This window comes from Chlorocebus sabaeus, chromosome 10 (genome assembly GCF_047675955.1).
Source record: "Chlorocebus sabaeus isolate Y175 chromosome 10, mChlSab1.0.hap1, whole genome shotgun sequence".
NCBI lineage: Eukaryota > Metazoa > Chordata > Mammalia > Primates > Cercopithecidae > Chlorocebus > Chlorocebus sabaeus.
The window spans coordinates 105,100,169-105,127,712 of NC_132913.1; the positions used below are offsets into that span (position 1 = coordinate 105,100,169).

Genomic DNA, 27,544 nt, shown 5'->3' on the forward strand with positions numbered 1-27,544 from the left:
CCCATGCCCACAGTAGCATCACTGGGACAACCACACATTGGAGTACCGCCTCCACTCCAAGGAAGAGCAGAGGAGACACAGAAACAAATTATCCACTGCTGCCCTTTGAAACCCTCCTTCGAAATGGACACCCAATTTACCCCCTTTCTGATCTAAATTCTACACCAGAGTAGGGGACACACTAGAAGCCCTAGAAGGAAGGGCTGCTACGAGATTGGAAGCTCCTTAAAGACCAGGTTTTCATTACGAGTGAGAACATGCGGTGTTTGGTTTTCTGTTCTTGTGATAGTTTGCTAAGAATGATGGTTTCCAGCTGCATCCATGTCCCTACAAAAGACACAAACTCATCCTTTTTTATGGCTGCATAGTATTCCATGGTGTATATGTGCCACATTTTCTTAATCCAATCTGTCACTGATGGACATTTGGGTTGATTCCAAGTCTTTGCTATTGTGAATAGTGCTGCAATAAACATACGTGTGCATGTGTCCTTATAGCAGCATAATTTATAATCCTTTGGGTATATACCCAGTAATGGGATGGCTGGGTCATATGGTACATCTAGTTCTAGATCCTTGAGGAATCGCCATACTGTTTTCCATCACTTGGACTCGGGAAGGGGAACATCACACACCGGGGCCTATCATGGGGAGGGGGGAGGGGGGAGGGATTGCATTGGGAGTTATACCTGATGTAAATGACGAGTTGATGGGTGCAGCACACCAACATGGCACAAGTATACATATGTAGCAAACCTGCACGTTGTGCACATGTACCCTACAACTTGAAGTTTAATAATAATAAATAAATTTAAAAAAAAAAAAAAAAAAAAAAGACCAGGTTTTGTTCATATGTGTCCCCCATCCCAAGGCACAAATATGAACTTGCATCTGAAGCTGAATACCTCTTTAGACAACGCATGCTTGCATTTATTCTCTTTGCCTTTCGCATAGTAGATATTCAGTAAGCCTATCAGGACTGGTGTGGGATGGAATTAGATTGGGAGGAAGCTGCCAATTGAAAAGTCGCTTTTTCTAAAAAGCCTTCCCCTATTCCCCTGGAGAGAGAGAGAGAGAGATGCTTTTTATTACCTTCTCTGTGTTTCCACAGCCCTTGGTGCTTCTATTTCATCCCTTGCCATGCCGAGTTGCAATTTATTTGTTTCCTTTCTGCCTTCCCAATATACCAAGAACCTGCCATATACAAAGTCACCACGTCTTTTTCATTGTTGTATCTCCAGGCCCGGTACCTGTAGGTATTCAAAGGACAAGTAAATTAATGAACAAATCCTAGCCTAATGGAGCAACCTTTCAATCAGAATGAATTCTAGCTCTAAGTACATTAACCTTTGGAGACAAATAGATGAATAAGAAGCGTGGTATCTTAGCACTGTAAAGGGCATCAACTTCATCCTTTCAATGTAGGAAAAAACCTTCCAAAGGATTCCAGATTTGAATCCTTGATTTAAATACTCGCTGAATTCAGAAGTTTATTGCCTTAGTAAAACAGTCCATTTCACTGTTAGACAGCTTTAATTACTCAAATGTTTTTCCCTCTAGCCAGTTTAAACCTTCCTTCTAATAATCTCTTTGTAGGCTCTAGCTGCAGCCTCCAGAGAAGACATTGCTAAAATACTTCTAAAAAATAGCAGAGATTCTAGAAGATGCCATGGTCCTCCACCCCGAACTATTTCTGATCTGTTGCTTATGGCAAGTATCTTGTACATCACACATCCAGTGCATTTTGCTGCCTTTAGCTAGGATTATCAAATATCTGTTCTAGTCCATTCTGAAGAATATCCACAAAAAAGAAATCCAACCTATTTCTCTATTTTTGGTCCTAGTGCTGAAACATCTTAGATCTCAGTTCTAACTTAAAGTCTGTCCTTTTTTATTTTTATTTTTTAAGTCTCTCTCTTCTTTCAGTGAAGAAAGAGAACTTTTTGGCTCCTATCCACTCTGTAAAGAATAACTAATTCCTCTCTTTTTCTCCTCCCCCAAAACATGCCCTTGGCAACCCAGCCTTCTCTTTTATGAGCTGACTCATAGGTTGTGAGTGAAAAAAGCCCTTCCTTAAACACCCTGTACTGCCACGTGTGGATGAGGCTGCAGTATCCCAGTGACCAATAAAGCCAGGAAGCTGTGGCTCTGTGCACTATGCCAGCATGACCCAGGACACTTCATAAGTCCTTTGTGCCCAAAACGTCACCACTTGGACAACCACGTGTGGAAGCACCACCTCCACTAGGGGCTGGAAGGACGTGAGAACCAGCAGGTCTTTCCTGGCAGACCTATTGTGGGCTCCAACCCTCCCACGCTGGCCAGCCCTGAAGAGCACCAGCCCCCATGCCATGAACTTAATTACTTTGCAAGAGGACAGTTTGTAGCTGGACTTCCTCTTTGTTCTCACAGAAAGCTGAGAGTGGGCACCAGAACAAAGGCGGGCTTTTGCAAAACACAGGCAGGAGAGAACCCATGCTGCAAATCTGGGTCTGGGTCCATGCGTGGAAGGGATTGGGGAAGCACAAGGATGGGGCTCAGAAGGAACTGAATCCCTACCTGAGTGCTCCTGCAGCACCCTACCTGAGCTCCCGTTAGACTCAGGCATAGCTGAACCGATTTACGCAAGCTTAGAGAAAAAAGTTTCCTGAGGGCTTCTGTCTTCCATCCCCCTGATTTTAGAAGGTCATTTAAAAAATAAAAAATAAAAAATAAAAGTATCTTCTTTTCTATTTTTTGAAAATATAGTAAGTTGAAAGGGGTGTGAAATTTGCATTGCTCACCCGATCAAGGGCTTTAACCCTCATTATTAGAATGTTCTTCATATCTAGCCTAAATTCCTCAAGCTACTTCGTAAGTCTATGGAGACTCACAAATGGTTATTGGGACATCCTTTAATGTGACAGATCAGGATTGATGGTCTTCTCACTCCTTTGGCTCTGCCTCCTTACCTATCTGAGAAGAAATTCCTTTGGCATATGAACTCTATAAGGTAATGTTGAAAGGTCACCAGTATCAGCAAGGGAAAGGCTTACATGTGGAATCTGTGCTCCACACTGAGAAACCTGAACTAGCACTGCCTGCTTCTACAGAGGACTGGAGGGCTCCTCTGACTCACAGTGGCCAGGACGGGTGGGGAGAGAGTCAGAGAGAGGGCCCCAGAGTATGGAAGAGAAGAGAAAAGGAGACAAGTGCAAGGAGGGACTGCTCGGTGCCTATCCAAGCCTGGCAATCTCCGGACTGAATGATAATTCTGCAGGTAATATAATCTTTGTCACTACCCTCCCACACCTTGGCTCTGTGTGTTTGCAGTTACATACAATTCTTTACTTCCTGTAATGGCACCAGCCGCTCTCTCTTCTTCAGGGCATGATGTGCATACGTGTGGGTCATGTGTAGAACAATGACCTTTCCTGTATGTCAAGGTCACATCCAAATCATCCTTTGGTTTTCTTTCTCCAGAATGGTTCTCTATTCTTTGCCTTTCCTCCCAGAAGTTTTAAAGGAGGAGGAGGAGAGGAAACTCATGAATTGAATGTCTAGCTTGAACTAGGAAATGAGAGAAAGCCTTACGTAAATGTTTTTGTTTTGTCCTCTTAGCCGCTCCCAAAAGTAGATGAAATTTTATTACCAGAGAGTTAACAACTTTTCTCAAATTTGGAAAGTGAGGAAAGTGAGGCTGGGAAAATAAAACGAATGGCCCAGGGTCACAGAGCTGGCAAGTGGTCATTGTCAGATTAATCCCCGGATCTGTCAGACTCCAAAGACACGGCCTTCCTGGTGCCTCCACTAGCTTTGAGTCTCCTCTACCAATCCTGACCTGCTCCTATGTCCCTCATAGTCCTTTAGCTCCACCATGGATCTCAGTACCTCACTTGGATCAGAGCATACAGAGAAAACAGCTTCATGTAGCCAACATGGCTCAAGATAACCCCTAGCTCTGGGACCAGACTTATGCACGAGACTGAAGGAAGATGCCAAGAGAAGATAAGGCATCTCAACAGGAACTTTAGCCATAGCCCCTGAGGCTCAAGGATGAGGAAGGGGCAGCACCTCCTGTGATAGTTGATCTTCTCTGGAAATCACTGTGTGTGGTGCCCATGGCCCAACCTCCATGATTACCGTAGTGCATCAGGAAGATACATTTCCCAAATGTAGTGCATTCCCAAATCTCTGTTTTCCTCTTTAAAGCATAACTGTGACTCCTAGAGAAATCTCTGGCTATATGTAATGCTATGAAGACAATAAGCAGGCCATAGAATCACAGACTATCAAAGCTGGACAGCATCTCAGAGTTCATCTGGCCAAACCTCCTTATTTCAGCCCTGGGAATTAATAACTCAGAGAGGAAAAGTCTCCCACAACTTAGACCGTGGCAGAAAGTGAGCTCAATCCCAAGCGTCCCAGATCAAGCGACCTAGTTAGGTTTCCTTCCAGCTCTTGGGTGCCTTGGTGGCAGTAGACATAGCGGTCACAGGAAAGCAGGACCAAACTCAAGCGCTTTCTACTATCTGGGAAAGAAGTCCTGGCTTTCTCCAAACATTGCCAGGCTTCCTCCCATGCCAGTGTCATCTCTCCCCTGGGACCCAGCCAGAGAACAATTCTGCACCCTTCCTGATCTCCAGTGTCACAAAAACACAGCCTCAGCTTGTATTCTTCCCCACTGTTACTACACTGTGTGGGTCAAAGGAGGCAGACAGAAGACTGCACTGGGGTAAGGCACTCAAAATGGCAGGGTGGTGAGCGCAAGGACAGAGTTAGGGCTCACAGAGTGAGACGCAGGAGGCCAAGGTCTCTATGCAGAGCTTTGGGAAGATTAATAACCATGGAGGGAACTCCACCAAACTACAGGGAGTCTATTCCTCTATTATCACAGAGTTCTTTGACCCTAATTCATGGGGCCCCTTTTTCAAGACACAGGACTCCCTTGACAGACTCTGACTTCAGATTTGTGTTTGTCTGTTGTTAGTATCAAGAAGAAAAGAACTGGAAGCTTAGCTGAAAAGAGGGTTTTGTTTTTATTTAAAAAAAAAAAAAAAAAAAACTCACCTGGGGAGGGCCCAGGCCACTTTATCAGGCCACAGTTTGCCTAGAAGACCCTCCTGGGATCCTGACACACAAAAGTCCCCTCCCAGCCCACCGAGCAGGCTGGTCCTCCGTGTCCTGGGGTGTGTGAGCTTCCTCCAAGTTTGCCTGCCGCCCACTGATTTCCATGTCAGGTTACAAAACAGCAGCCAGCTCACGGTTTCCCTAAACATGCTCAAATATTATCTTACCATGGAGGGGGTTATCTGACACAAAGATCTTGCCACATAGCTCAGAAAAATAGCCTGACAGCCACAAAAAGGTAAATAGAGACATCAAACTCACGCCAGCAGGGCCAGCAGCAACACAGCCCTTGGCCTGGAAGTTCTAGGATAGTTCTCAACAGTTCTCAAATGTAAACACTTCTCTTCCTCCTGTTTCCCCCTCTTCTCCCTCTCTGTTTTCTTTCCTAAGGATTAGGAGATTTCATTTTCATTGTTCCATAGATGCAAAGGGAGGTCTTTCTGAGCCAATGCCAAGTACTGTGTGTTCCTTACGGTTTGGAAATCACAAGAAACACTGTGTCCCCTCCCTGCCAACCATCCCACGCTGTACCCCAACCTTTGGAGTCCTCTTATCAGAGTCCCCTGAAGGCTGCTGCAGAAGCAGAGTCTTTTTCCAGCCCGCCTGACCATCTAGAAGCCAGAGCAGGCCAGTGGATATGTTCCCTTTCTATTTGAGATAAGAGATGAGCGCTTATGAGTTGGGTGATAGAGGGAATGAAGAGACAGGGTTTCCTCTAAGACCTCTTTCAAAGCCCCCATGTCTCCACATGCCTTTGAGGCAGGGTTGGGATCTTGACTGCCTGAGTGGGGGCTAAGGGTGACCCCAGGCATTATGCAGCCTCTCTTCTCTCTTGGGCTGGCTGGCCCCTACTACGTAAGCTTCTGGAGGAAGCAAAGGTAGATGTCAAGAGCTCGGGCATAGCCAGGAAGAGAGAGCAGGGTCTTGTGGAGGTCTGCTTATTCTCCATTTGCCCCAGAGTTCGCTCCAGATACATTTTCTCCTCTGTTCTATGCCCTGGGAGGATGATCCCTGGAAACTACTTCTCCCATTGCCTTCTGGCTCCAGCTGGATTCAACCAATGGGACTCTCCAGGAGGTGACTGGAGAGCAGCAGAAGAGAGAAGCCCCTTCTTGTTGTGCTGCATTTTTGGCAGCAGCCATGTGTATCCACAGCACCGACTCCCCCAGACAGCCCATCCTCCACAAGCCCAGCTCTCGCCAAGCCCACAGAACACTGATTCCTCCACTTGCCTCTGCAGCCGTAGAGGCGATCACTGCTTCTTGCTGCTGCTAATCTCTGGTGCCTCAACTTCCCCTGTGTGCTCCTTTAACATCCTGCCCACACTTCTGTAGCAGCCTCTTCATTTAAGTCTTTTTGTTTGAACCATCTTGGTGCACCCAGTATGTTCAATGCAAGTGTGGAGGTTAAAACAAGGGGCTGGGGGAAAGAATGTTAACCCCACAGAGGTCATACTGTCATCAGGACAGAGTAGAAAGTTTAGCCAGGTTGATACTTTCATCCCAGACGACTACTGGAGATGGTTCCTAGAACAGTGGTTCTCAAAGTGTGATAACTAAATTAGCAGCATCAGCACCACCTGGAAACTTGTTGGAACTGCAAACCATGGGGCAATACCCCAGACCTGCTGAATCAGTAAGTCTTGGAGTGGGGTCCAACAATCTTAGTTTTAACAAGATTTTGTTTTATACCTGTAATCCCAGAATTCTGGGGGCCGAGGCGGAGGGATCACTTAAGCCCAGGAGTTTAAGACCAGCCTGGGCAACAGGCAGAAACCTCATCTCTACAAAAAATACAGAAAAAAAACAGCTGGGCATAATGGCAAACACCTGTAGACCCAGCTACTCAGGAGGCTGAGGTGGGAGGATGGCTTGAGCCTAGGGGGCTGAGGTTGCAGTGAGCCAAGATTACACTGCTACACTCCAGCCTGGGTGACAGAGCAAGACCCTGTCAAAAAAAGAAAATTAGTTTTAACAATCTATTTTAACAATTTAATTTTAAACATCACCTTCTGGTGATTCTGACACACAATAAAGTTTGAGAAACACTACTCTGGAACCTGAAGAGTCATGGGCACTATTGGGAAGCACCTCTCTATCTCTGCTTTCCCTGCCTATTTTCTTTCCCATCCTGAAGGGAGGCAGATAAGAAAACAGAACCAGATTTTCCCCAAAGAATCACAGAAATTGGGGTCCTGCCTTTGGTCATCCAAAGATGACCCTGCAGATGGCATTTACCACCTAGGTGGTAGCTTAGGCTGAAGAGGCCACTGTGAGTGGACAGCCCTTTGCCATACTGTAGAAAGGAAACAGATGCTTCTGACGTGGTCAGTAGCTGGTGCTCCCCATGTCTGCTGTTCTCTCAGATTTATGGCATATAAACACTTTAGATCAGTCCAGACTCTTTGTTCTCAAATGCATGAGTCAACAGCACCTTGGCTGCAGATTCTGCCTAACTACTGTCTTCCAGCTGTCCCCAGCTGTGTCCCACAGACTAAAATGCTGTGCTTTGTAATGGTTAGGAAAGTTTTGCACCCTCTCTCTGCTCACATGTGGCCTATTCTCACCATCCCTATACCAGCTGCTTGGGAGCCAGTTCACATTTGTAATGGAAACATTGGACTCTGAGGAAAAGACAGGCTGCAGTTTAAATCCATTGTACCAAATGTGTCTATAACCAGCAACTTTACTTTGCACCTGTTTCCTTCATCCATAAAATGGGGTAATATCTATCTTTCAGGGTAGGCTAAGAGTTAATTGAGGTGACATACATACAATGCCTTAGCACAGGAAGTGGCACATCCTAGGTGTCAATAAAAACTTCCCCTTTCTTTCCACTCTTGCTCCTTGCAGACCAGGACCCTGCATTTTCTATGACGAAGTGTGGAGTGTAGTAAATAGGGCAGAACCTGGAGTTAGAATGCTTGTGCTCGTCCCAGCACTGCCACTTACTATTTGTGACTCTTTGGGCAATTTATTTAACTTTCATCTGCCTCAATTTTCTCATCTATAAAATGGGGATGATAACAGTCCCTACCTTGTTGGAGGACTGTCATGTTTAAATCCTAACATATATAGACCTAGTGTATCTCGTTAACACTCTTTAGCTGTCAGCTATTATTATTCATTATTAATAATTATTTATTATTAATATGAATATAATTATTCATCATCAATAATATTATTACTATATATTCCAAGTGAAAAACTGAGACACACCACCTACCAGTATGAGCCAACAAACAGTGACAGTGGGACAGAATATTTGAAATTGGGACTGCATGAATGTGCCTCTTTGTATCTTGCTCATCCCTGTGTTTGAAAAAAAAAATTAATATGTATCCTGAATGAGAGTTTAGGAAGATGGAGGAAAGAAGACCAGCAAAGAAGGCATGAAGAACGTGGATGGACCCGAAGGACATTATGCTAAGTAAAATAAGCCAGGCACAGAAAGACAAATACAGTATGATCTCACTCATATGTGCTATCTAACAAATTTGATCTCATAGAAACAGAGACTAGGAAGGTGGTTATCAGAGGCTGAGGGGGAGGAGGAGGAATAGGAAAGAAGATGTTGGTCAATGGGTACAAAGTTTCACTTAGACAGGAAAAATAAGATCTTTTAGTGATCCATTGCACTGCGTGATGACCACAGTTCCTAATGTATTGTATAGTTCAAAAATGCTAAAGGAATAGATGTTTAATGTCCTCACCATGAAAAACATTGCTAAGTTGCCAAGGTGATAGATATGTTAATTAGATTAACCCTTTCTATAATATATACATAGATCAAAACATCACATTGTACTCTCCTAAATAAACACAATTATTATTTGTTAATTAAAATAATTTTTAAATTTTAATTTTAAAAAAATATCTGGAAATGAGGAAAAAAGCGCCCAGATTTGGCTGGTGGTTAGAGAAATGGTGAGGCCGAGTCAGATCCAAGAATGGGGCCTTTGAAAAGTTTTTGCCAACAAGTATTTCTCAGCAGAGTTTTTCCACTGTCTGAAGAAGAACCGGTCTGTTTTCCATCCCTCAGTCTCTACAGAGACATTGTCACCACCACCCACTTTGCTCATGTCCTTCTTTACCCTTAAAAGCCTTTCCTTCTTTCTTCTCCTTCCAAATCCTTCAGAATCCAGCTCTATTCCCACTTCCTCTGGGACACTCCCTGGTGGGCCTGTCCCTCTCCTGTACCCTCCTACATAGACCCTCTTGTGGCTTGTGGTCAACTCCACGCCACTTAGCACAAATTTGTCTTCATTCCTAGACAGTTTGTTGTGGTTTCACACATGCAAATCTTCTTCCCCAAACCAATCAGCTTCTTTCCAAGGGCAAAGACCGTATCTTCTATTAGTTTCTGGGCCCAGTGGTCTGAAAGAAACCAGATTAAGCCCTAAAGGAAACATAAAGGGTACATACAAAAGCTTTGAATGCCAATTGGATCCTTTGCAGTAGGTCTTTCCATCAAGATCTGTGTCCTTAGCTACTGAATTCACTCTTTTTCTCAGATCTCGGACGCAAGGGAAAACAGAAAAGGAAAATGCAGCACCGTCTTCTTTTTCCATTTTAGGAACTCACTTCTTGCATATTGGCCTGGATCCTAATCCTACCCCTTAAAAGCCTGGGATTCTCCACTCCCCAATATAGGACCAGTATTCTGCAGTTCTCTTTCCTCCTGCAAAAGAACACCATCAGACAAAGGTGTGGAGGAGAGGTCTTTCTCTTCAATGTTCCTCCCTATTTTCCCTCAGCCACAAATCAGTAGAGAGACATTAGATGACAGAGTCAAATTGTAATATGAGTCATAACAAACAAACAAAAGAATTAATATTCAATTCTGAATAAATAGGAATTAATTGATTAAACTAAATTCTGAACTTCAAATTAAAAAAAAAATCAAGGGCAGAAGCATAGCAGAGTGAAACATAATTTAAGTCAACTGTAGGTGTAAGACAAGACAATAATAAATAATTTCTCTTAAGAAAGTTAATGCAGCTGGGTTGCATCAACAAATACCTAATGTTCAAGAGTTTAGAGGTGATATTTCTACTTTATTAGTGCATTGGTCAGACTGGAAGTAGAACACTTGGGATTTTAAAAGGAGGGTATAGACCATAGCCAGGAGAAGACAAGGCCAAAAATGGGTCTATAAACCACATCACAAAAAGAATGCTAGAAGAAACTGAAAGTATTTTGCTTAGAGAAGAAAAATCTCATGGGGAAATGATCCCAGTTTTCAAATATTTCAAAGGTTTTCCTGTAAGAAAGAGACAATTTATTGTTACTCTAGAATAAGAGGAAGCAGATCTCAATAGGAAAGGAAAGTTACTTTAGTGCTGTAAAAATAAAATGGGTTACTTTGTGAGGTTCCCACCACTGGAAATATTAAGCAAACAGTCCTTTCAGAAGACTGCTACTTCCTCCAAGAGTTCAGTGTCTTCTTGCTGTTCTTGGGCTATTCAGGTTACCCCAGTGGCAGCGAAGGAGATCAGGCCACAGACAGATCAAGCCTGCTCCTGCTAAGCTTATGTATCAAGCTATCCATCCCTTGGCCCAGTGAGGATGCAGTGTCCCTAGATAAATCAGACAGGCTGAGGCTTGCTGATTAAGCCTAATAGCTAGCTGACAGAAGACACACACAACCCGTCTGCCCTCAGAAAACAAAAGACCATAGGGCAAAATGTTTAATGGTGCCCCCCAAATACTTTGCTTCCTGGGGTAACTCGAGGCATCTAGGAAGGTATGGTAGAGATATTCAGAGATCTAAGATATCCACTTTGGTTTGCTAGAGCAACTTAGGAGTGATTTAGTGATTTGCATTAACTTTCTTAAGAGCAGTGATTTGGCTGGGCACAGTGGCTCATGCCTGTAATCCCAGCACTTTGGGAGGCCGAGGTTGTTGGATCACCTGAGATCAGGTGTTTGAGACCAGCCTGACCAACATGGTGAAACCCCATCTCTACAATATTAGCCAGGAGGGGTGGCACGCGCCTGTAACCCCAGCTACTTGGGAGGCTGAGACAGGAGAATCGCTTGAACCCAAGAAGCGGAGGTTGCGGTGAGCCAAGATTGCACCATTGCACTCTAGCCTGGGCAACAAGAGTGAAACTCTGCCCCCAAAAAATAAATAAATAAAAAGGAGCAATGATTTATGATTGCCTTGCCTTGCAACTGCAGTTGACTCTCACCATGCTGTGCTTCTACACTTGATTTTGTTTGAAGTTCATAACTTAATATTAATTCCTATTTATTCAGAATCACAGCAAGAGTGATTTTCTATCTTCCTCCCTTTCCATGAGGCAGATAGTTATTAAAGGCCAAAGCTTAGGAAGGTCAGGCAGTGGCTCCATAAGCTGAAACCCCAGCTCTGCTGCCTACTAGCCATGTCACCTTGGGCACTTTACTCCACCTATCTGTGCCTCCCTTCCTCCTCTACAAAACAAGAAGGTTGTTCTTCATAGTACCTATGATGGTTGATTTCATGTGTCAACTTGACTGGGCCACACATTTGGGCAAACATTATTCTGAGTGTTTCTGTGAGGGTGTATGCATGAAGTTAACATTTAAATTAGTAGACTAAGTAAAGCAAGTTGCCTTCCGTAATGTGGGTGGGCCTTATCCAGTTGAAGGCCTGAATAGAACAGGAGCCTGACTCTCCCATGAGTAGGAAAAAATTCTCCCACCCAATAGTCTTCATAGAGCATTGGCTCTGCAGATCTTGCCAGTCTCCATCATCACTGGGGCCAAATCTGTCTTTATTTGTTCTGTTTCTCTGGAAAATTGACTCATATAGTAACTATCACAAAAATTTATGTTAAGATCCATTAAGATAATGCAACTGAAGCCCTTTTTCTATATATCAGGTCTAGAGTAAGTGCTCAATAAACACAAGCTTTTTTTTTTTTTTTTTTGTAAGGTTATTGTTTAAGGAGGAAAATCACCTCATTGGTTTTATTTGGAGGGGAAGAGAAACACTTGTAAACAGGGCTGGAATGATTGTGGCCAGATACGTTCACACCCCTAGGTGGGGAATGACTGCAGCCTGGACATAAGCTGTGTCCTCAGAGGCTCTTAAAGTCTCCCATCCAAGTACTTTCCTCGATGACAGATGTACCTGCCAGATCTCTGACTAGTTGCAGCCACACACGCTGGACTCGAACAGGCCCCTCTTTCAGAAAGATAATGGCACAGTCCTGAGATAAGGAGGGGAAGAGAGGTCCCCTGCAACATATCCACTGAATTTCCCAAAAGATTCCTTGCTATGCCCATCCTTCCTGAATCCAAGACCAAAGCCTTTGTCCAAACCCTGGATATCACACAACTGCACCCCATGACCTCCTCCTCATTTGTCTCCCTGACTTTATAGACCTGAAGCCTTTGCCTGAATCTACCCTCTCCAGTGGCATCATACCCATTGTTCCAAAAAGGGCTCACATCCACCTCACCCCTTCCCTGAGGTTCTCTGTCCACCCCAATCACTTCAATCACCAATCTGACACTTGCCAGGCCCTCTTGTATTGTTTGCACAGTCAATTCTCCTTGGATTTGCACCCGCTGCCTTTTCTGAACCACTTTATACGCTCTTTAAAAATGGTCACTCCATGTCTTGCACCTTTCCCATTACCTAACACTGTCCCACATCTGTTCAATTGTTTGACTGATGATCCATGCCCTTGCAACCCCTTAGCCACCAGCAACTCCTCAGTTAGTTTTCTCTATCTGAAGCACTGACGACCAAACCTGAATGAGTGTCAAAAATCACCTGGAGAACTTTTATAAATTAAAGATTCCTGGGCCTCACCCCAAACCCACACAATCAGACCCTCCAAGGATGGGACTTTGGAATCCAAATCTTTTAAAAGGTGCTCAGGTGATTTTAATGAGCTGCTGGTTTGGGGGATCACTACTCTTAGAGACATAGAAGCACTTTCTTGTGCTTTTGAACTGCACCCACCTCCAATGAAACTGAGTCAACTCATCCAAGACCATGTTGAAAACCCATCCTCCAGCCGGGCACAGTGGCTCAAGCCTGTAATCCCAGCACTTTGGGAGGCCGAGGCGGGCAGATCATGAGGTCAGGAGATCAAGACCATCCTGGCTAACATGATGAAACCCCCGTCTCTACTAAAAAATACCAAAAAAAAAAAAAAAAAAATTAGCCGGGCATGGTGGCGGGTGCCTATAATCCCAGCTACTCGTTGGGGGGCGGGGGGGTGGGGGAGGCTGAGGCAGGAGAATGGCGTGAACCCAGGAGGTGGAGCTTGCAGAGAACCAAGATTGCGCCACTGCACTCCAACCTGGGCAACAGAGCAAGACTCCGTCTAAAAAATAAAATAAAATACCATCCCCCACTCTTATCAGGTCAGCCTTCTTGTGGAACCCCACTTGGTCCTCCTGTCCCATGCCTTTCTCTAGACTTCACTGTCCACCACACAACCTGTTTGTATTCCTCCTTCCTACTACCTCTCTTCCTCCCATGAATGTAAACAACCCTCCCTTCCTTAGCATCCCAGCTCCAGCCCCCTCCTGAGTGGACCCACATGTTGGCACTGTCTCTGCCTGAGTCTTTCCAACCAGCACGCTTTGCCAACAATGACTTGGGTTGAACTAAAGAAAATTTCTTAGCATTTATGCTGACTACTTAAGGAGAATTCGTTGATGTATTCTTTCCAAGATAAACACTTAAGAATATGGTTGATTACTAGAATATGCCCAAAATTCTACTAGTGGTCTGCATTTTATCTTGCAACAAGTTCTCAAAGGGGGAAAAAAAATCTTCATTTAAAGAACTTTAGTACCTTTGAGAGCATGGGAAGAGTTTCCGAAAAAAGAGATCTTCCTGAATGAGGTCTCCCGTTCAAAGAGCCAGCAGCCTTTATCTTTGCCTGCTCATGACAGGTTCGGTGTGCACTGAATTCTAGAATACCAAGGTTGGAAGGAACCTTCAATATCATTTTCTCCAGCAGCTGACAGATTCACAAAAAGTTCTTAGGACACAAACCAAGTGTCTGGAACATTCTTAAAATTTCTTTTGTTGTTTTGTACCACTGTACTCAAAGGCCATACTCCCTGGCTTATCCACCAGGATATGAAAACAGTGCCTTTCTAAGACTATGTTAACCCTTGACATACTTGTGCCAGCGATTTGAGAAATTCAATCAAGAATTATTGATTCTCTACAGTAAACTGATGTCTTGGACCTGACAATTATTTGTTGTGGGCAGGGTGGGTGGGTGTGTCCCATGCATTATAGACGGTTTAGTAGTATCTCTGAACTGTGCCTCCCAAATGTCATTAACACCACCACCACTCCTAGGGGGACAAACTAATCCCCAATGAGAATCACTGCCCTATAGTGTGCTATACAGCCCCCATCCTCCAGGAGTTCTCAGTACAGATAGGACATTGACATCTGTGCCAATCCTCACCGAACCTTGTGATAAACTCTGTATCAGGCACATGTAGAGGAAGAAGGGAGCCCCCAATTCTGCCTTGGAGAGTCAGAAAAGGCTTCACAGAAAGGACAGCTTTTGGAACAAGTCTTAGAAAGAGGGCATTCCCGGGGAAGAGTATTCCAGGCAAAAGGAGCAGCTTGTACCAAAAGTGTAGAATAATGTGGTGCCTTCAACAAATGGAAAACTGATGAGAGTAACTGGAATTTAGAGCCCATAGTGAGAAGTGACAAAGCCAGAGAGAATTAACCAAATCATTCCTCTTGACCCTTATGCCCACTCCTCACTTGATTGAATCTGAATTCATTTTGGAGCATGAGTTATAAGTATAGGAAGTGCAGGTAGATGGGGGCTGCGTCATATACTATCAACCTCAGTCTTAAAGTTTTCATTAATTGGACCCCTAAACTGAAGACATTTGAACCAGTACATTGCAGATTAGAATGCTGACCATAAACAAGATCACCATGAGCACCTGTCTCATGAAAGCCAGCACCACTGAAACACCTTTCTAGGATTGTCAGTTCCCAGAAGAGGGTAGTGGAAGTCTGGTACAGGCAGCCATTGCTGTTGCCTCATATAAACGAGGAGACCTAAGGAGGCAGCATGGCCTAGGAGGAAAGATGGTAATGTACAAAAGAAGCCCCTGAACTGAGGGCCGGGACAACAGCTTTAGCCTGGCTTTTCTGCTAACTTTCTGAGTCACTGAAATTCCCCAGACCAGTTTCATCATTTGTAAACGGAAAGCATTACAATAATCCTCTACAAGGCCTTAGTGCAGCCACATCACCTTGCTGGTCCTCAGTTTCCCTAGATATTCAATGTGGGGACTGAACCATTCCAGTAGTTTGAAGTCTTTTTTAATCCCAGTGTCCTCCAGGAATGGCCTATAGGAAAGCTATGCCTTCCCTTCATGTCCTGGGGCGATGGGTACCTACGCAATTTCATTGTTCATTTCAGGGCATTCTTAGAATTCTCTGGAGCTCCAGGTTAAAACTCTTGGACTAGGCGGTTCCTAAGGTCTCTGCCAACTCTGGAATTCTATGAACATGATAGCTATGGCTCTGACCCAAAGAGCTTGCATCCAGGTGTGCCTGGTGGGGAGGTTTAGAGAAGGAAGTTACTTGACAACAAAAGAATGAATCTACCCTGTCAGAAGGGATACAGTTCTTGCCAAAAAAGAGAAGCTCTCTGACATTAGCCATTGCTTCTGGCCTTCCCAAACATTCCAGCACTCCCATCAAGCAAACTACCTCTGCCTCCTTCATAGCTTCTTCTATCCAGCTTGCCAGCAGGTGTCTGTAACTCCTCACTCATCACCCATTCACTCCTGTGTCCCCCTGTACATGAACAGAAGTACACTGAAATCACTACATCTCGGTATCTGTGCATTTTTTCATGTCTGACTTCTCCCCTTTTCTTTGCATCATCCCTAACAGTTCTCTCAGACCCTGCCCAATTCAGACCCCTCGTCAATGTGGGGCTAGAGAGGATGACCTCTGGAAAACCCCAGCCAATTGACATCCATCTGATTCTATGTCACTGAGGAATCCAAAGAAAAGAAGATGTTTATTAAAGTCAGTGAAGTCTAACAAGAAGGTGGGGACAAAGGGAGCATCTAAATTCCAGCACCCTCCCTTGGAGAGAGGGTGGAAAACCCAGGCCTTCCTGCTGGACATCATCAGATCCCAGCCTCTCCAGTGCCAGAAATCAGTGGAAATGTATATATTTTTTAATATACTCACATTGCAAATAAAAACAGTTTTATATCAATACAGGGGTTGGTTGAAATGTGTTCCAACTCTGCTAAGCAAGGAATGAATTGAAACGCCTATAATAATATCAAGCAAGGCAGTCCCTCTGCCAAACTTGGACAGAGGGGAATTTGCACTGCCAGAGAAAATCTGTTCTTCATCAGTGTTTCAATATTCGAGGAAGCCGGGGACATTTTTCTGTGACGGAAGCAATATGCCAGCAGCCAATACTATGATTTAATTCTCTCTATTTTTCCCCTCTCATTGGAAATAATTGTCACAAGAATTTGGTGGGCCATAAAGGCCTTGTATATAAGAAAGATTATACTGAAATGGAGGGAAGAGAAATGTGGAGAGGAATAAGGAAGAGAAAGAAATGTAAAGTGGGTAAAAAGGAAGGTGGGAGTTAAAAAGAGGTGGACGAAGAGAGGAATGGGGTGAGAGGAGCAATGGTGGAGAAACGGAAGGAGAAAGTTCAAGAAAAGCAGAAAAATAACAGTGGAAAGGAGAGAGAAAAATGAGAAGAACGTGAGAATGAGAAGGGTGAGTAGAATAAAAATCACAAACAGAGAAGGGAAAATGCAAAAGTCAGAGGTGAAAGAAATCTTAAAGAGTATCGGGTCAGTCTCCTCTTAAGTGTCAGGTAGGAGGCCAAAGGGTGAAGTTATGTGCCCGAGACCAGAAAGCATGCCCAAGGTCACTGAGCTCAGAACAGAGGACCAGGACCTCCTCACTGCTGTCTAACGCTCTTCACTCTTGAGCAGGTGGCAAGCAAAGCAAAGAGACAGAGGAATTAGGAAGAAAAAGATGAGAACTTGCATGTGTGTACACATGGATACATCACTTGGCTTCTTCAATCACCTGTATTGTGTAATCTAATCCAATCTAAAATCTAGCATAATCTAATAGTCAAAGTTGCTTGATTCTTAGACCCCATGGGTTTTTCATGAAACGTATCTAAGACCTGGAGAACACTATTTTCTCTATCATCAAATTGTAAATGGTAGAATCAGGGAGCTGAAGAGAATATCAGGATGTCACTGGGCTAATGTCAGGCCACTAAGTGGACATCTAAGGCCCCCTCTGGGTGGGGAGGGGCTTCTGGCTTCCCAGGATCATAGGTTTACTGACAAGAGTCACTTCTGCGTGCCTAGAAATCCCAAACTCCAGGACCCCAGTTCTAGCTGTGGAAGTCATCTCCTTCAAGATGAGGGCCTTTCTGGCTTAGGCATTAGTTACTAATTTTCAATCTATCATTTATTTAATAGTATCATACTAGTGTTCATTTATTTCTGTAATGGTACCATGACTGTATAAGATGGTAAAATTAGGGAAATCTGGGTAAAGGATATGCAAGACCTTTCTGTACTATTTTAGCATCTCCTCAAAAAAACAAAAAAACTTCATAGTGATCTCAAAGGCTAGATTTGAATTGAGAAGTGTCTATCATTGCCCACATCCCCAGTCCCTGCCCCTTGGCCAATGATTTACCTCTCTTTTTCCCCCTTCCTTAGTTCCTTACACACACACGTGATTACCATGGGCTGTTCACTCAAGCTCTGTGCACAACCCCCAGACCCCACGAATAGCCTCTTCTTGGCCATCTCTGGGGTCTAGGGATCTGTACACTGGCAGTGTAGTCCACCCTGAGAGGACAGACCCAGGGAAGGCTCAGGGCCATTTGAGCAAGGATTTCAAGAAGTTTGATACCAGAAACATGGTCTAGAAGCTGGTGCAAATCATAGGCTCCAGGGAGGAGGCAAATCCCTTGATGTTGCCCCCTGAGAAGGATGTGAGAAGAAAACAGCCAGTGTAGGGCCTTCTTAAGTGTGAGACCTAGGGCAGGGGTGGCGTTCGCCCAGGTCTAAGGCTAGGACTGTCTCTACCTTACTACCCACCTGCTGGCTAGCCCAGGCTCAGTGGCAGTGTAGGCAAGAAGAAAGCGAAAATCCATTCTGGTCATACAATTACTCTTAAGTAATTTGGACAGAATCTTAATGATGGTGTTTGCCATATCTTGCTGAAGGGTGTCTTAGTTCATTCTGTACTGCCATAACAGAATACCTAAAACTGGGTATTTAAAAAGAACAGAAATTTATTGGTTCATGGTTCTGAAAGCCAGGAAGTCCAAATGCATGGCACCAGTATCTGGTGGTGGCCTTCTTACTGTGTCATCTCAAGTGGAAGTCAGAAGAGCAAGAAAGAGTAAGAATAATGAGGTGGCTGAACTAATTTTTTTATGAGCTGCGTGCTTCCATAATAATGGCATTAATTTGTTCATGAGGGCAGAGCCCTCATGACCTAATCAACCTCTTGATGGTACCACCTCTCAACACTGTAGCACTGGGGATCAAGTTTCCAACACATCAACTTTAGAAGGACACATTCAAACCACAGCAAGGAGGAATCAATATTTTCTGTTCTACACTCTTAAAAGCCTCTTGGGTCATGATTCATTGACTTGGAATCACTGAAGCTAGCAAAGTGCTTGGCATGTAATTTATAGTGAATAAGTGAAGGAACACTGAACAGCTATTTTCACTGTAATGATATAAGTATCTTCATCAAGATAAACAGTAGATATGATTCTATAGAAGTACAAAGAATAGTAGGCACATAGCCTGGACTGGAGGGGTGAGGATGGTATTCTGAATCATCTTAAAGAATGGACTGGGATTAGTCATGAAGTGAAGAAGGGCATTCCAAGCAGAGGGAAGAATTGTCATGGCATATTGGAATGACTGTGGTAGAACAGAATGTAAGTGTCATGAAGGAAGCCAGTCACTGCATGTATCCCCAGAACCTTGCACAAGCAGGCATCGAGTAGATTGAATATATGTATTAGGTAAATGATGAATATATGTATTTGGTAAATGAATATATGTATTTGGTAAATGATGAATATATGTATTAGGTAAATGATGAACATATGTATTAGGTAAATGAGAGAATGTGGGTCATCTCTTTTCAAAACCATAGAAAGCTTAACAATATCCTAGTCTAGGTATTGGCAAACATTTTCTGCAAAGCGCTAGATAGTAAATATTTCAGCCTTTAAAGGCTATGTAGTATCTGTCACAACTACTCCACTCTGTTGTGTTCCCTGAAAGCCACCATGGATGACAGGTAAATGGCATGAGTGAGTTCTAATAAAACTATATTTCTAAAAATGGGCAATGGGCCAGGAACCATAGCTTGCTGACCATGGCTCTAGTCCAACACCTAGAGCACAGCTGGTTGGTGGCAGCACTTAAACTAAATATTAATGTCCAGTATAAGTGTTTGGACAGAGAGTAGCATAGATGTTTCAAGACAAGAGAGATAACTGTAGGCCTCGGAAACCAGGAACATATTCACAGAGGAAACAGGATTCCAATTAGACCTAGAACCTCAGTGCAGTCCAAAAAATGAGAAGACAAGATGTTGAAAGAAGAACACTCACCTGGTAAGTTGCCTGTCTTCTCACCAATGTATTTAGGTTCTAGCTGTGCTTCCCTGAACCTAAGGTAGAGGGGGAGAGATAACAAGGAGGAAAAAGCAAAACCACATTCTAGGACAGCATGTCAGGCCAAAGAACAGACATGACATTGTGTCTCCTAAACGGGGATTTGGGGAGTTGAAAGGCCTTAGTCTCCGGGCGAACAACACAGCTACACAGAAGCAGCCAGTCTGGCAGATGGAAGAGCACAGCCTGATCTACTGCCCAAGAGGGGAACCAGTCCCTGGTCAGAATCTCCCTCTGTATTTCAACTCAGAGAGAATGCACAGTCTCTTAGGACCCCAGATGTGAAAAGCCATTGTAAGTTCATTCTGGCACAGTCATTTTACAAATTGAGAAACTAAGTTCTAGACAGAAGAAACATCTTTCCCAAGGTCACAAAGCCAGTGAGTGGCCAGGGTGGTTTTGACTCTTAAACCTGGCCTCCCAATTCTCTGTAGATCCTTCTCCGATATCCTGCTGAAGCTCCCCACCTTCACCCCCACCCCAGTGCAGGCATTCTAATTATCTTTTATGTATAGACATACAGGTGTCTAGGCTTTGGATGTAAAAATCTGTAAGACATTGCATCAGCATTGACTCTATCTCCTATTTGATCACAGTCCCTTGAGGTGATGGGTGGCTTACCTGCTTTCTCTGGCTCTGTGAAGACAGGGTCCCTGCACTCACTGTGAGGAGGTAAGTCCTGCAGTTCTCAGACCTGCTCAGAGAACCCTGCCCTTCAGGAACCATCCCCAGGTTCACTCCATCCCTAAACACAGGAGACTAAGCCCTTCTCAATTCCACATCAACTACCTGAGCTCCTATTAATGCTCTGATTAGAATTATTTGTGTTCAAGAGTATCTGTCTTGCCCACCAGATTGAGAACTTCTCAAAGGCAAGAATTGTGTCTCAGTTATCTCTGTACTTCTGGCCATGAGTCTGACACATAGATAGGTGGTATTAACTGAGGGTTAAGTGGTTATAGCCTCCAGAGGGCCAGGAGAACATAACCAAGAGATTAAGAGATTGTGTCAACTGGAAAAAAGGCAATCCTGAGTTCAAATTCTGACTCACATGCTATTTAATCTCTCTGAGACTTAGCTTTCTCATTGGAGTCATTGTCAGAGTTAAATGAGACATTGCTGCTGGTATTGGTGGCAATGAGGGCTGGTTCCCTTCTTGGACAGCAAATCAGGCTGTGCTCTTCCATCTGCCAGAATGGCTGCTACTGTGCCCTTGTGTTGTTCACCCAGAGACTAAGGTGGTATTAACAGATGGTTAAATGGTTACAGTCTCCAGAGAGCCAGAAGAGCATAGCGAAGAGATCAGGAGATTGTGTTGACTGAAAAAAAAACAAAAGGCAATCTTGAGTTCAAATTCTGACTCACATGCAGAAGGTACTTAATCTCTCAGAGACTTAGCTTCCTCACTGGAGTCATTGTCAGAATTAAATGAGACAATGCTGCTGAAGCCTTTGGCAGAACACCTGGCATTCAGTAAACACTCGATCAATGTGCTGGAAGGCCAAGGTCAGGCTGCCAGTATCATGGGTTGGGTTGTGGGTGAGCTGGTTAATTCACACTGGGCTGTCTCACAGTTATCTTTATTTAGGTACAGGGAGAGCCTGAGCAGAAGATGGATGAGGTAAATCCACCCACGTGACCAGAAAAACTAGAAAATCAGGCCCCACCCAACTCCTGAAGGAAATAACCCAGGGTCGCCCAGTCCCAACAACCAGGCCAGCGGCCTCTCTAAATCAGGCCAGCACAATGCTGCAGGCCCTCCAAGCCTCCTGCTGATTGATAGAGCCCCACACGCTTTCCAGAGAGCCGGCCCTCTATATTCTCCAGCAGAGGGCTTTATATCTCGGGTTGGCTGGTGACAATGGTGAGATACTTTGGGTAACTGACAAAGAAAAATAGACTTTTTCTTTAAGAAATCAACACATCAACACCTGTTAGTCAAAGCTAACTGAATTCCAGCAGCCTATGAATGCCAAAAAAGAGGATAAAAAGGCATGAAAGATGGATCATGGAAGGCAATGACAGAGACTGAGGTCTTGGAGCAGATGGCCACGTGTGGTCATGGAGTGAGTGGGAGGTAAAGGTAGCAGTTCACCTGGGGAGTCCAGTAACAAGGTCAAAGCAGAAGGTTGCAGCAGCTAAAAGTTGGACCAAATCTCTCCCAACTGCATTAAGATTACAAAAAGCAGAAGGAATAGGTAACTAAAGGATAAACTAAAATCAAATTCAAGCTCTCAAACAAAACAAGTGCAACAACAACAAAAAACCTTTTAAGAGAATAAAATCTAAGCAAATTAAATTTACATGCAAGAATTTAACTGGATAAAACACACCTCTGAAATACAAAGTCAAAAAGCTAAACGTAAGTAAGCATAGACCTTCAGGGTCTAGCTCTGTGGAAGTAAAGCAGTGGTGTGCTGGAAAAGTTGGTCTCACCCATCCTCTCCCCACCCAAAATGTCCCCCTGATTTGCAGTATCTGCTAATCTCCATGGTGTGAACATTCCCACCAGAGCCAGTTTTAAGCCACAAACATGAATATCATTGAGCTCAGAGTTAGGAAGAAATTTAACATTCGGCTCTTGCAAAACCAGTACAAACTGCCCCCAGTATGCCAGTGGAAGTAAGCTGAATTTGGGAAGCATAAAGAGAAGCAAGAGCATAGTAGGTATGTAGCCCCCAAGGACTCAACAAGAAGCAAAGGAAGGAGTAATGAGATCAAAGACCTTTCAAGCTCTCCCCCAAAATAAACAGTCAAATCTAGGATCAGATCCAGACTCTGCTACCCACTGGCAACAAGACCTTGGAAAATTCCTTAATCTCCCTTAGCTTCAGTTTCCTCAAGCGCAAAATGAGGCAAATAACACTGAGGAAGGGATGTTGTCAGGATTGAGAGAGATCGTGACTATAAAGGACAGTGCTAGGCACTTGGGAGACGCTGAGCAACGATCACACATTCTATTCCAGCAATGCATCCCATCCTCCTTCTTCTGGAGCCCACTAGAGCTTTGTAAATGTGCTAGTCTACTGTGACAATATGTTTCCTGGAACAAGTTCTCATTTCAAATATTCTGTCCCTTTGTGCCCATTCATTTCATAGAGTCTTGATTTGAGAGTTCATAAAATACGTTCAATTCAACATAATATAAAATATACTCAACAAGAAGACGACACATTTATATATGAATCTCTCTTCTTCTACAGGCTGTGAGCCTCTTGTAGGCAAGTATATGTGTTACTTTTTTGTCTTTATCCTCAGTTATTAGCCCAGCATCCAACATACAGCAGGTTCTTAGTAGATAATAATTGAGGGAGAAAGGAGGGAGGGAGGCAGGGAGGAAAGGAGGGAGGGAGGGAGGGAGGGAAGGAAGGAAGGAAGAAAGGAAGGAAGGAAGGAACGAACGAACGAACTAGTTTGTCTCTGTCACATGACACTAGTGAAAAGAGAAGACATTTTGCCATCAGTTAAACCTGGGTTTGAACCCTTGTTTTGTCTGATAATGGCAAGTTAATAATACCTTGAATAAAATATCTATAAAATAAGATAATTTCTGACTCATAGCATTGCTGTGAAAATGACAGTTAAGAATGTTATGCATTCTACAGATTTTTTTAAATTGCAATATAATTTACATAAAGTACACAAATCTTAAGTATGACTCTCAATAATTTATATACAATTTATGTAGCCAAATCAAAATACGGAATATTTCCATCAGCCCCACGAAGTTCCTAGGGAAGTTTTAAAACATGGCTGCAAAGTCTTTGACACTCCTTTCATTGAGAGGTGGGTACTATGTCCCCTCTCTCTGAATCTGAGCAGGATCTTGACTACCTTGACCAATAGAATACAGCAGGAGCAACACCGTGTGACTGCCAAGGCTAAACCAGTAAAGGCCATGCAGGTTCTACCTTATTCTCTGGGACACTCCCTCTTGGTATCCTGAATACCAAGTAAGAAACCTGATCATCCAAGGTTGCCATGTTGAAAAGGCCTCATGTAGGCACTCCAGTCAAGAGTCCCAGTTGAACCCAGCCTTCCAACCAGTCTACCAAGATGTCAGCCATAAGGGAAGCCATAGTGGACCCTCAAGACCAGTCTATCTATCAGTGACATATTTAAAAAAAAAGAAGAAGAAGACTTACTTAATCAAGCCATGCCTCAACTCCTGACTCAAAATTGAGGGTAGAATGTGCTGGTTGTTGTTTTAGCCACTAAATTTTAGGGTAGTTTGTCATATAACAATAGATAAATGGAACAGTTCATACTTTTCCTTTCTTAGTCAACAGTATCCCAACCCCTCCCCTGAAATTATCATATTTCTCATGTTTACCACCATAGACTAATTTTGCTTGCTCTCAAACTTCATATAACAGAATCACCCAATATGAATTGTTGTGACTGCTGTCTTTCACACAATAGAGTGTTTTTGAGAGTCACTATGTTGTATCAGTAACTTTTTATTGCTGGATAGGATAGTATTCCATGTTATTAATATACTATAACTTATTTATCTGATCTCCTGTTGAGGGACATTTGGGATGTTTCCAGTTTGGAGCTTTTACTAATAAACCTGCTTTCCTGGAAGTCTTTTTTCTACATATATTTTCATGTCTCTTGGGTATATGTCTGGGAGTAAAATTGTTGCATCATAGACTAAGTATATTTGATATTAATTTGAAAATGTCAAACAGTTTTCCAAATTGGCTACAGTATTTTAGGCTCTGACAAGCAGCATATGAGAGTTCCAGACGCTCCACATCCCATCAACACTTCTTATTGTTAGTCATTTTAATTTTAGCCATTCTATTGTGTGTGCAATAATATCTCTATTAGTTTAATTTTCATTTCCCTGAGAGTTAATAATATTGAGCATCTTATTGGCCACTTAGATATCTTTGTGAATTTCCTATTCAGTCTTAGACAGATTTTTTTAAACTGAGTTTTAAAACTCAGTTGTTTGACTTGTTATAATTGAGTCATAAGAGTTATTTGTATATTCTTGATGCTAGTCCTTTGGCAAATATTTTCTCCCATACTGAAGCTTAGTTTTACTTTTCACTTTCTTAATTGTGTCTCACGATGAACAGAAACTAAGTTGTGTTTAGTTTTTTATGAAATCCAACTTATCAATTTTTTGTAGTTAGTAACTTTGTGTTCTACCTAAGAATCCTTTGCCTACTCTGAGGTTTCAAGGGATTCTCCTATGTTTTCTATGAGTTTTCTTGTTTTAGCATCCACATTTAAGCTTATAATTTATTTCAAATTAATTTATATGTATAATGCAGAGTAGAAACCAAGAGTTTATTTTTTTATCCCCCTTACAGATATTCAGTTGCTCCAGTACCATTCATTGAAAAGAGCCTTCTTTTTCCATTGAACTGCATTGGTGTCTTTGTTGAAAATCAAGTGACCATGTATAGGTGGGTCTACATTCTACATCTTTCCAAAAGTGGCCTAGCTGTCCGGGTGCCTGAAATTTCATCATTAGAGACAACTGTCTTTATTATTTGTATGATTTTGGTCTTTAAAATCCCAAATATCTATCTACAATATAACAAATTAAGCCCTGTTCTCTATTTATACCTTTGGGTCTTAGAATTCATTGAGTCCCAGATAACAGAAATGACCTGTGCTGGAAGTCAGAGGACCTGAGTTATGGATCATTCTAATTCAACACACCATTCACTGAGGACCTTCTGTTTGCCAGGCATGATGCATGGGGTGGGTCAGCGGGAGATGAGAGGCCAAGGAATGAGACACATTCCCTGCCCTTAAGGACTTCACAGTTGGGTTGCAGGTCTAATGACCTGAGAACACTTTTGCTGATCCTAGTCCCCACAAAGAAGCCTGGAATTCAGAGTGTAGAATTTGGAGAATGTTTTCTCCTCTAGTAGTTACAAGAATTTTAAGACATTCTAGTCAATTATCTAACAGGTGACCCACATCAATATGTGCCTTAAATTTCTCCATTGTTAAAGAATGGCCTCAATCCTTGGATAATTCATATAAAATACTTAACTCTGAACTTAATATCTAGTGAATGCTTAATATGTTACCTGTTATTATAACGATGATGATGATTCCCCCCAGGGCGGCGGTGAGAATAAAATCAAATCACAGGATCACAGAATCTCATGACTGTACGTAAACTTCCAACTGGAGTTCAGCAGCTATCAGAATCGCCTAGAGACCTTGCTAAAAAATACGAATTCCCCAGTTGAGGATTCTGTTCCTTTTTTTCCAAGGTGAGGCCTGAGATTTTACAATTGGAACAAAAATCTCCAGGTATTCTATGATCAGCCAAGGTTAGAGACCACTAAATTCTGGCACAAACTGAAGAGGGGAGGGGTAGGAAGATGCCTAAAATTGTCCTAGAAATGCTATTACTATACAAATACAATTGGTTAATTAGATACAAGTACTGTCATTGACAAATACTTCCTAGGAGAAACAGCTAGCACAGGGCAAACCCAGAGAAGAAAGTGCATGAGATAGGAGGGAGCTGAAGAGGAAGGTCATTGGGTGCCAGAGACTCATTTCAACAATCCCACAGTTTCACCTGGGGCCAGACCCTGCTTAAGACCCAGAACCAGTTTCTATCAGGTTGATGATAGGTTAAACCAACACATCTGTTAGCCAATTCAAACTAATTTTTAAAAAATCAGCACCAAAAACTAATTGAGCTCAAGATAAGGCATGCAGATATGGCAAACTCCCAGAGAAATGAGTTTAAGGAACAGTAGCAAATTTCAAAATCTAACTGAGGCATGGTGACCCAGCAGGACTACAGAGGATCAGGGTACCTCCAAAGTTGTGAAAATCCTGCAGACAACAGGCTAAAGAAAGCTGATTTCAAGATTGCTAATGGAACCAAGCAGGGAGGGGTTGAGACTGCTTTTGTCTGCAATAAAATTTTCCACTGATCACACAGATTTCTTTTTTCTTTTCTGAGTTTCAGGGTGGGTGAGCAGATGGCTGGAGCATTGGCAGAGACTGAGTTCAGGAATCTCACTAAGAAGAGTAAAGTAAGATGAAAGCTTTCTGGGTCAGGATTGAGACCAGGAGCCAGAGTGACCCCAACCCCAAATCTCCAGAAAGGATACCTCAGAACGGCACAGCCTTGTAGTACAGGAGGAGAAGCCCTCAGCTGGGAAGCAGGAGGTCTTTCCTCAGCCACTAACAACCCGAGTGGCCTGGATAAGCCACTTCCATCTTCAAGCCTCAGTATACACATCACTGCTGTTCACTAGTTACCAGATCCTACCGTCATGACCTCTAAGGTCCCTCGCACACTGAGTGGCATTTTCTGGTCTTATGAAGAGATTAAGAAGCCCACTGGAGTCACTAAAAAAAATGCTTTGCCCACAAAGCTTCACCCACTTTTACTCATATCCAAATGTGCCTCTCAGAATGGAGGTTGGGGCAGGATTCTAAAGTGGGCTCAGTGGCACGGAACTGGCAAGAAGGGGGAAGAGGATGGAGTCCCCAAAGTTCTCCCCACCAGCAGCAGACCCTTTCTATACCTGAGCAGCACAGACCTTTAGAAGAGCCAGTGGGGTCCCTGCTAACCCCTCCTCTGCCCCAACCCTATCTCCACTTCCCATTGTCACCTCCTTATTTGGGCTGGGGAAATGGAAACTTGTTCACCAAGAGTCCCTCTGCTCTCGAAAGACAGGAAGTCAAGAAAATCCAAGGAAAGCACTGCCCAACATGTTCA

General features: G+C 43.3%; 1 long non-coding RNA gene across 1 annotated transcript in view; it reads right to left on the bottom strand.

Annotated features, from left to right (window-relative positions):
* Positions 1-27,544, bottom strand: part of LOC103217838 (uncharacterized) — a 487,886-nt gene that overhangs the window by 445,273 nt on the left and 15,069 nt on the right. The window contains exon 2 of the long non-coding RNA XR_005241432.2: positions 1,092-1,249. This is a non-coding gene — a long non-coding RNA (uncharacterized lncRNA). The remainder of the gene's footprint in view (positions 1-1,091; positions 1,250-27,544) is intronic.